Source organism: Pelobates fuscus, chromosome 11, assembly GCF_036172605.1.
Source record: "Pelobates fuscus isolate aPelFus1 chromosome 11, aPelFus1.pri, whole genome shotgun sequence".
NCBI lineage: Eukaryota > Metazoa > Chordata > Amphibia > Anura > Pelobatidae > Pelobates > Pelobates fuscus.
In genome coordinates this window covers 32,148,639-32,160,126 of record NC_086327.1, presented here as the reverse complement: position 1 = coordinate 32,160,126, position 11,488 = coordinate 32,148,639, and positions in this window count along the sequence as shown.

The following is an 11,488-nucleotide window of genomic DNA, read 5'->3' as shown; positions in this document are numbered from 1 at the left end:
TTTTTGTGATGCACAGGGCTGAATGCTCCTGGGATACAGTGTGATGTCATATTCCAGCGACTGACACTCTGTACAAGAGATGTGTAGTTTGTGTTTATTGGATTTGTCTATCGGTGTGCAATGTGTTTGTGTATGGGTCAGTGTGTCAGTGTATTTGTGTTTGAATTAGAAAGTATATCACAATCCCATGATCACATTCACACACAGCCAGCACAGTGCAGGCATTATTTAGATTTCTACATAGTCAGAGTAAGCTCTGAAAGCTGTGGCAATCAATGTAACTGGCCACTAGATGGTGATAATTGGTTTAGGGAAATTATATTTCTGTTAAACTGGTCTTCTCAAAATATGTACATGGAAAAGTTCCCCTGCAACCTGCAAGAAGTTCAAGTAATCTCAGTATTGTGACAGCAAAAAAAAAAAAAAACACAACAGAAAAATGGATTAAAACATATTTACACTTCCTCTACCTCTTTAAAAGTCATCAAAATTGACAATGCAGCTGTGCAAGGCATAATCTAAATATTATGTACATATTTTGCAGTACACTGATTGGAGCATTGTTGCGTCCTTTTGGTTTGTCTAAATGGTTTTTCCATTAGTCAATGTTAGGAAAGGTACCCCCCTGCACATGAGTTGCAGAACAACCAACATCAGTACAAAAAAAGATGCAGTACTGAGCTAATTAAATATTCATTAACCATGGTTGTTCAGTGTCTACTATGCATTACTTATGAGAGCTGAAAACAAGTCAAAACATCATAAAACCGCTTAAAACCATAAAAGATAAGTTTCATTAAAGCGTCTCTGTCACGGGTCAAACCTGTTTTATTTGATTGTCAGCCCCCCCAAGTCTCTTAGACCTAAATATCCCCCCAATTTATTTTTTTTTAATTAATTTTGCCTGTTTCTCCTTTTTTTACCTCCTTGATATTGGCAGCCACAGACTGCCAGTGATGTAGAGTGTCTGCCTTCATGCACCTTTTCTCAGCCCAGCATTTAAAGTCCTGCACATGCCCGAGCTTCCTTTTCCCCCTTGGTCATGTAGAGGCAGAGTTATTAGTTGAAGGCTGGCAAAGAGGGGTTCATACATTGTGGGCTAGAGATGCAGAGTTATGGAGTCTGGGACTGAGAGAAATAGGGTTAGAAAGTGCGGTTGGGACGTAGTTGAAAACTTACCTACATGAGTCCAAACAGAGTATTCTGTACAAATCTAAAAGAGAAAGAAAAAAAACAGAAATAGTGTTGCCTGTATCAAAAAAATACAGGTAATATACAATTAATATATATCACTCACAAGTAGGAAGCTATATCAGGCGCTTTGATGCAGGCCCCTAGGTGCCTGTACAGGTTAGAATTTCCTATAAGGTCAGGAAAGCAGGAGCCCCCCGATTGAAACACACTTCATTGAAAAAAAACATATATTAAAAATGGACTTACAATAAATATTAGATAGTGAGAGGCAAGCTTACAAATATCAGAGACCCAAAATGCAGCAGCAGATGCATGGTCTTCTTCACTGCTGAACAGAGAGGAAGAAAAGAAGAACAGATTTAGAGCGAAGAGAAGAGGAAACTATTAAAGAAAGGTAAGTTTGGGGAGACAGATCTGCTTTAAGCTCCAGGTAATGTTCTCATCTGACGGGAATAAACTGGTATATAATCATTAGCTATGAAGCGATTAGCAACCAATTGGAAGTTCTATAATATATCTGGCACCAGATATGTTGAACTGTATGTGAGAGGAAGCACATGACTGAACAAGCATAAATGTTGCAATAAAAAAAAAAACAGTAAAGTACACCACAATGCTAATGTGTAATGCCCTCACACGTGCTACTCCCCTTTTATAGCACGTGGGGACTGCAGACCAGATCGATCTACTGAAGGAAAGACAAAGCTTTGCAGTATGTTTTGCACAATACGGTGTAAAGTGGTAGATATAAATAGATAGATAGTGTTCATACAATGAAAATGAGGCCTAAGTGGGAAATAAAAACTACAAGCCCGACTCTTTCTAAAAACACAGGGTTTCGACCAGAGTCTTCAGATGTCTTTGCTGCTACAACCTCTCCATTCAACCAAATATAAGGTCCACAATTCCTCGTAATGTTGTGATTTGTGAATACCATTTTTCTATAATGTTGCACGTGCACTTAACCACACTAATATTAGTAAGAAGAGCCTGAGCATGTATTTGTACCTTTTAAGCATAAATATCGGTCATTTCAATAGTGCACTGTAACTGTCTTTGTCTGTCTGTCTGCCCGTCTGTCAATTTATCTATCGGTCTGTCTGTCCAACATTCCCAAAAATTAACTCTGAATGTAACTGTATTAGTTAATACCTACACAAAAATGTATATCTATGATATAGTTGTCAGATACACCCTTTTATAACCTTAATATGTAACCAAAGGCAGATTTCTCACCTGTAATAGTTTTTGTTTTTATATATTTTATATATTTTGAACATTTCAGCAGCACCCTGATAGTAATGATAACCTCCCAGCAGTGGACTAACCCCAAAGCTTTCAGCCTAGCGATGCCATCCAGGCAGGTTGGAATCATACTGTGATAAATTGAAGAATACTTGACATGTGCACCGTCGCCTTGTCGGCATATGCCCAAAACCCCCACCAAATACTTATTACAATAAATGACACTGACACCAGGGTTTTGGCAAAAATATATCACAGCTTTTATTTATTATTAACATAAATTATAAAGGTCATTGTCAACATCAGGCCCACGTTGGCCTGCACAGTTTACCACATTAGTTTACAATTTAACCCCTTGACAATGACCCACCCCAACGTAACATAATAAACATAATACCCCAACATTGTAACATATTAGCTTAACATTGAAACATGACCATTGCCACCGAAGGGCATCAACCATTGCCACCAAAGGGCACCATCCATTGCCACCAAAGGGCACCACCAGTGTAGGGGCATACCGAGACACCCCTACACACCCTGGTTCGGAGCTACCTACGAGCTCGAACCTACCAAACCAGTCCAAAGGCCTACCTATTTGCCCTGAACTCCAAACTTTTCCCCATCTCACTCTTTTTTCCCCCCAACTTTACTCTCCATCCCCCGCCACAGCTCAGAGCTCGACTCCTCGAGCTCCTGAGCGACACCCCCTCCCCCCCCCCCAGGGAAAAGATTGCCCTCTGGAGGCCCTCCTGGAAACCTAGCAGTAGAAAATCTAAGCCCACTTCAGAGAGGTGAACCGCCTATAATAGCCTGGAAGCATATCCTCCAACTCTCTGTGCCTAATCACAACCCCCCAAACGCTTCACATACGCCGCCATGATTTTGTTAACCTTACCCTTAATTTTCAACACTGCGGAGGGGTGCCGCGCGTGCCGCCAGTAAAACCTCGGAACCATTTCCGACCACACTACCATAACCCCTGGTACTAACTCCTTCAACCTGTCCACATCCCTCTTCATACTTTCAATCAATACCTTCTGCGGCAATGACCCCACGTCATTGCCTCCTGCATGCAGCACCACAATGTCCGGAACCTGCCCTAACAAAATTTTACGAAATACTTCCCCACAACCCCAACCCCACAACCCCAACCCCGGTATCCAAACCACCGGAGCTGCACCACGGAACTTGGAAAGCCCAGCTGTAGACCCCGATGTCGAACTGCAGCTCTCCGATGTGCCCAGTATATATATGAGTGGCCGACCACCCATGCAGTCCAACCTGTAAGACATAAAGTACAAGTCCAACCACGACACAACATTAACGTAACAATCCCCCTTTGAACCACCCCTGAACCTCACACCAACTTGTCTGGCCCAACGTAAAGACCTGAACCTCAGGGATTCCCACCTGCCGATCTTTTTCACCGGATCATCACCCAAACCCAGCCTCGCCGCTTCCGTAGCCGCGCCAATCCGAAAGGAATGAGTCCCAAACTGTCTTGGGTCCACTCCCAACTTGTCCAAAGCCTTCCGCAGAACCTTGAGGAACTGGAACTTTGACAGTGAAGAACCATCCTCGTGCTGGAAATATGAACCACCGGCTGTCGCCTGGACTACCTGGAAGGCCGTGGCGCACTGAACCGGGCACGTGGCCCCGCCTGGGAGCTCCCCCAGCGTAACCAAGGTCCCCTTCCCCATTGTGTCTGCTTTGGACCGCCTCAGATTGTTCACCACCTTGTCACTCCACACCTCCACATCCGCTGCCTGAAGCCCCCCCGCCCCTTGGCGGTTGCTGCTGACCAGCTCGCTGACCTGAAATGCCCCAAAAAAGGCGAAACTAAAAACCACAGAGAACAACTTAACTTCGTAACCCGAAAAACACACACCGGGCAGGACCCCAACTATCCGTTGCAGCAACTCGAACGACACCGGCCTCCTGGAATCCACTGACACTTCCACCCTCCTCAGACCCTTTAGCGCCTGCCTCACCAAAAAGTGTTTTGTGGCATCCTCCCATCCATTAAATTTGAACAAGAAAGCTAGCGCTGCCAGCTTTCGGCCTATCACCGCTGTTGAAGCCCCTATGGTAACCGACCTACACATGAGCCACAACAGCGTGTCCAACCGGGCCTCCCGCGAGGGCTGGCCCCCTGACTGTTGCACTAGCTCTTACCATTCCCCCCACACCTTACTGTAAGCCGTCCATGTAGCGGGTGCCAGGGAGTCCCTGATCAGTCCGCCAAGCATGATGTCCCGAGCCACCACATCTCATCCGGGCAAGACATCCCTTCCTCCCGCGCGCCAGGTGCCGCCTGCTGAAACCTCTCCCACTGCGAACGAGATAACGCATCGGCAATAACATTCAACAGTCCAGGCACGTGCCGGGCCCGAAAAACAATATTAAAACGCATACAAAACAATACAAAACAGCGGAGAAGCCGTACCACCGGGATAGAGGACGCTGACAGCCCATTCACTGCGTCAACCACTGCCATATTGTCCGAAAAGAATACGACCTTCTTGTCCCTCAACTGCGGGCCCCACAGTGACAGTGCTACGACTAACGGGAATAACTCCAGGAACGCCAAGTTGCGGATCAGCGGGCTGACCCTCCACTCCTCTGGCAAGGTCCCTGCGCACTGCCCGGAGAAGTAGGCCCCGAACCCAACGCTACCTGAAGCGTCCGTGAAAAGCTCCAGCTCCTGTGACAAAGCTGCTGGCTCCCGAAAGAACACCTTCCCATTAAACTCCTGTAAGAATTCCCCCCAGACCTCTAGGTCGGCCTTCATAGCCGCCGAGACCCGAATAAGGTGGTGCGGGAACACCACCCCCCTCTTTGCCCGGGCTAGGAACCTGATAAAGACCCTGCCGACTGGGATCACCCGACAGGCGAAGTTTAGCCGGCCTAGCAGTGACTGAAGCGCCCGGAGCGTGACCTTCTTGGCTCCTCGTACCTCCGCCACTGCCTGCCGCAGCGCCACCAACTTATCCTGTGGCAGCCTACACTCCCCTCTGATCGAGTCGATCTCCAAGCCCAAGAAGCTCAAGCACGTCGTAGGACCCACCGTTTTGTCCCCCACCAGGGGGACTCCAATAACGTGCGCCACCCATTCCAAAGTCCTCAATCCCCTCCTGCACCCAGGTAATGGACTACCATCCTAGTGCCCGCTTCCAACTTCACCATCCATTCCAGAAACGTGCTAAACTTCTCAAAGTATGCGCACAATATCGAGCACCCCATGGGTAAACATAAGTCCACATAGTATTCCCCTTCAAAGTGACAACCCAGTAGGTGATGGCACTGCGGATGGATCGGTAAAAGGCGAAAAGCCGCCTCAACGTCCGCCTTAGCCAACAATGCCCCCCGTCCCGCTCGCTGCACCAGACTCACCACCTGGTCGAACGAAGCATATGAGACGGAACAAAGGGCCTTGTCGATGTCGTCGTTAACCGACGACCCCTTGGGGTAGGACAGGTGATGTATCAGGCGGTACTTGCCAGGCTCCTTCTTAGGAACCACCCCCAACGGTGATACCCTTAGAAAAAACAGAAGTGGCGTATACCGCGCCTAGTGAGTTATATATATGCAGAAAAATACATACATGTATCCTTGAATATTCTGATAAATCATAACCTCAAAAGAGAATTAAGATAAAAAATCATAGTGCAATACAGTACATGTTATTATAAAGACAGGTAGTTATATGGCTTTGTACAGTCCACTCACATTTAAATGAGCTATAACAGAGCTCTGCTGTGAAGCGCTTGGACGGTACAATCCCCGTCTCTGGATTTGTAGTGGTTGTCACAGATGTTTTCAAAGTGCAATTTGCTTGGTAGATATAAAAAAGAAAGATAGCAGCAATATGGTGAAGTAAGTACTAATATTGTATTAAGTGATGAATAGTATTGTACTTACACTTTCTAGAGCAAATGACCTGCTCTAGTATGAACAGCTTAGGTGGTATGATCCCCACCAAGGATATACAGGATCCAGGAAACCAAAAAAATGTTGAAACTATAAAAAGTAACTTTAAAAAGTATACTTTAATATAACAAACAAAATAGTATATGGTAAAATATATAAAATATAAAATAAGTTCCACTTAACGCGTTTCGCCTGATAGGCTTCTTCAGAAGTGTGGTTAAATGTCCCAACAGTCCGTTTTTATATCCTTGCTGATGAGGAGATGTGTCTGGTGTGTCTGCTTCCTGGTTCCGGCTTGCTGCTGACACGCACGCGTCATACCGGAAATGACGCGGCACCCGCGTCGTGCCGGAAATGACGCGTAACTAGCGTCGAAACCGGAAATGATCGCGGCATCGTAGTGAAAGAGAAATGGAATAATTTGGCGCCTTGGAACGCACGCTGCACCAATAGATGGTGTGCGTTGCGTTCCGAGCGTCACCCGCCCCAATGTGGAACGGGGTGAAATCTAGGAATCACATGGAGCGAAATAGGGCATGTCAGCCATCTTTAGTGTGGGCAAACTTTCAAATATACAATAAAATAAAGCAAAAAATACGGAAAATGATAATAAGTATAAATATTAGAAATATAGACAGCGAAGAGTAAGCTGTACTCCCAATAGGTACAACTTAATCTTTAAAAGAAAAATATGCAGGAATATATATAGGCAAAAAAGAACATTTCCAAAGGGAGATTGTTTCCATGGTAAATCTATAGTACATAGAAGCAATATATCCATGGTGAATCTGTGGCACATTAAAGCAATATATACAATATATACACAGCACTATCAAAGGGAGAATAACTCCATGGTAGATCTATAGTGCATTAAAGCAGTATATGCATAGTTAATTTTGGCACATAAAAGCAATATATACAGAACAATATGGCATAAGGACCCAAACAAAGGAATAGCGGTCATAAGGCACAGTAGATATGAAACATACAAATAATATAAAAGAATAAAAAAATTAAAAATATTAGAGGGCAAGTGAGCCCAATTCTAAGGTGAACGTATTGGGGTGTATTTATAAAAAAGTGGAGAAAAAATAATTGGAAATATGCAGAATAAGTAAAAAATAGGCCGAATATAAGAAAAAGTTTAAAACTATAAATAATAAATACTAAATGTAAAATAGGATAAAATTATAAAAATTATAAAAAATTAAATAAATCAAAATCGACATTTAACCCTTTGGGGTGTAGGGTATCTAATTGGTATACCCACTGCATTTCCGTTTGTCCAATCTTTTTTATAAAATCTCCTCCTCTCCAGTGGTTTTTAACTATTTTAATCCCGGTGAACGTGAGATGTTTAGGGTCATTATTGTGCATGCAGAAGTGAGCTGGTATTGAATGATTCTGTAAACCTTTTTCAATATTTCTACAGTGTTCTGCAATTCTGGTTTTTAGTGGCCTAATGGTTCTGCCTACATATTGAAGGCCACACGAACATTCCAATAAATAAATTACGTTTTTACTCTTGCATGTAATGACCTCTTTTATATTGTATGTTTTATTAGTATTATTTGATTTAAAATCAGTAATTGTTCTTTTAGTGGTTTTTGTTTTCCTACATGCCACACAGCAATTGCATTTATAAAAAAAAAAAAGATACCGGAATTTTAAACGAAAAGGAGTATAACTATATAAAAATACAATTTCCTAAAATCCCAGTAATATATTTCCTCCCAAAAATTCACAAAAGTGTAATTGATCCACCAGGACGCCCCATTGTGTCAGGAATAGGATCCCTTCTCTCAAATTTATCTGAATATATCGACACAATGCTACAACCATACGTCACAAAAACAAGATCATATCTAAAAGACACAATAGATCTTTTGAAAAAATTAGAAACCACAATTTGGAAAAAGGATTATATACTCATTACATGTGACGTACAGTCATTGTACACAATCATCCAGCACAAGAAGGGATGACAAGCAGTAAGGTCTATCTTGGAACGAGACGATTCTATGTTCCAAGAACAAATAGATTTTATTATTGAGGGCATAGACTTAATTTTAAAACACAATTACTTCTGGTTTAAAGACAGTTTTTATCTACAGAATACTGGGACAGCTATGGGTACCAGGTTTGCACCCAGTTATGCCAACCTCTATATGGCGGAGTGGGAGGATCGGTCCATCTGGAGGGGGCATGACTGGGTGGAAAGCCTGGTATCCTACTCTCGTTATATAGATGACCTTCTATTTATCTGGAAGGGGTCCATTAGTTCAGCCAAGGATTTTATCTCTTTTTTAAACAACAACGAAGAAGGTATTGTTTTAACAGCAGATTTTAGTAATACTATGGTGACTTATTTAGATTTAAACATATACATTGAAGAAAATAAAATACAAACGAAAACACATTTCAAAGATGTAAATGTAAACAACTACATAAGTACTGATAGTTGCCATAACAAAATATGGTTAGATAGCATACCTAAAAGCCAGATGATGCGCCTTAAAAGAAACTGTTCAGACAAATCGACATTTTTAAAGCAAGCAAACACATTAAAGAAAAGTTTTATACAAAAGGGCTACGATACTAATCAGATCGACTCAACAATTTATCAAACATCTATAATCAACAGGAATCAATTGATACATAAGACTAAAATTCCAGCTAATAAAGGTAATTGTGATTTTACCCTACCAATTGTATTAGATTACAACAATAAAAATAAACAATTGAAGAAAATTATAATTAAACACTGGCACTTACTGAAGGAGGATGAAATTCTAGGAAAAATAATCCCTAACAAACCTAAAGTGATTTTCAGAGGAGCCCCTAATCTTAAAATGCACTTAACAAAATTTTTTACAAGAAATAGCCCTAATAAAATTAATAATTTTATGGACAGAAAAGGTTTTTATAAATGCAAATGCTGTGTGGCATGTAGGAAAACAAAAACCACTAAAAGAACAATTACTGATTTTAAATCAAATAATACTAATAAAACATACAATATAAAAGAGGTCATTACATGCAATAGTAAAAACGTAATTTATTTATTGGAATGTTCGTGTGGCCTTCAATATGTAGGCAGAACCATTAGGCCACTAAAAACCAGAATTGCAGAACACTGTAGAAATATTGAAAAAGGTTTACAGAATCATTCAATACCAGCTCACTTCTGCATGCACAATAATGACCCTAAACATCTCACGTTCACCGGGATTAAAATAGTTAAAAACCACTGGAGAGGAGGAGATTTTATAAAAAAGATTGGACAAACGGAAATGCAGTGGGTATACCAATTAGATACCCTACACCCCAAAGGGTTAAATGTCGATTTTGATTTATTTAATTTTTTTATAATTTTTATAATTTTATCCTATTTTACATTTAGTATTTATTATTTATAGTTTTAAACTTTTTCTTATATTCGGCCTATTTTTTACTTATTCTGCATATTTCCAATTATTTTTTCTCCACTTTTTTATAAATACACCCCAATACGTTCACCTTAGAATTGGGCTCACTTGCCCTCTAATATTTTTAATTTTTTTATTCTTTTATATTATTTGTATGTTTCATATCTACTGTGCCTTATGACCGCTATTCCTTTGTTTGGGTCCTTATGCCATATTGTTCTGTATATATTGCTTTTATGTGCCAAAATTAACTATGCATATACTGCTTTAATGCACTATAGATCTACCATGGAGTTATTCTCCCTTTGATAGTGCTGTGTATATATTGTATATATTGCTTTAATGTGCCACAGATTCACCATGGATATATTGCTTCTATGTACTATAGATTTACCATGGAAACAATCTCCCTTTGGAAATGTTCTTTTTTGCCTATATATATTCCTGCATATTTTTCTTTTAAAGATTAAGTTGTACCTATTGGGAGTACAGCTTACTCTTCGCTGTCTATATTTCTAATATTTATACTTATTATCATTTTCCGTATTTTTTGCTTTATTTTATTGTATATTTGAAAGTTTGCCCACACTAAAGATGGCTGACATGCCCTATTTCGCTCCATGTGATTCCTAGATTTCACCCCGTTCCACATTGGGGCGGGTGACGCTCGGAACGCAACGCACACCATCTATTGGTGCAGCGTGCGTTCCAAGGCGCCAAATTATTCCATTTCTCTTTCACTACGATGCCGCGATCATTTCCGGTTTCGACGCTAGTTACGCGTCAATTCCGGCACCCGCGTGCGTGTCAGCAGCAAGCCGGAACCAGGAAGCAGACACACCAGGAAACCATCTCCTCATCAGCAAGGATATAAAAACGGACTGTTGGGACATTTAACCACACTTCTGAAGAAGCCTATCAGGCGAAACGCGTTAAGTGGAACTTATTTTATATTTTATATATTTTACCATATACTATTTTGTTTGTTATATTAAAGTATACTTTTTAAAGTTACTTTTTATAGTTTCAACATTTTTTTGGTTTCCTGGATCCTGTATATCCTTGGTGGGGATCATACCACCTAAGCTGTTCATACTAGAGCAGGTCATTTGCTCTAGAAAGTACAATACTATTCATCACTTAATACAATATTAGTACTTACTTCACCATATTGCTGCTATCTTTCTTTTTTATATCTACCAAGCAAATTGCACTTTGAAAACATCTGTGACAACCACTACAAATCCAGAGACGGGGATTGTACCGTCCAAGCGCTTCACAGCAGAGCTCTGTTATAGCTCATTTAAATGTGAGTGGACTGTACAAAGCCATATAACTACCTGTCTTTATAATAACATGTACTGTATTGCACTATGATTTTTTATCTTAATTCTCTTTTGAGGTTATGATTTATCAGAATATTCAAGGATACATGTATGTATTTTTCTGCATATATATAAATCACTAGGCGCGGTATACGCCACTTCTGTTTTTTCTATTACTCATTCACAAGGTTGGGGAATCCTTGTTTGGTATACTGCTGCCCGATTACTATAGTGAGGGCCTATTATTTCTTTCTTCTTTCCTTGGTGATACCCTTAGGTTAGGTAAGGGGGGCTCGCTGAACGGCCCCGCCACCCTGCCCAACTGCACCTCCTTAAGCAACTTCTCCATAACCACCCCTGGAA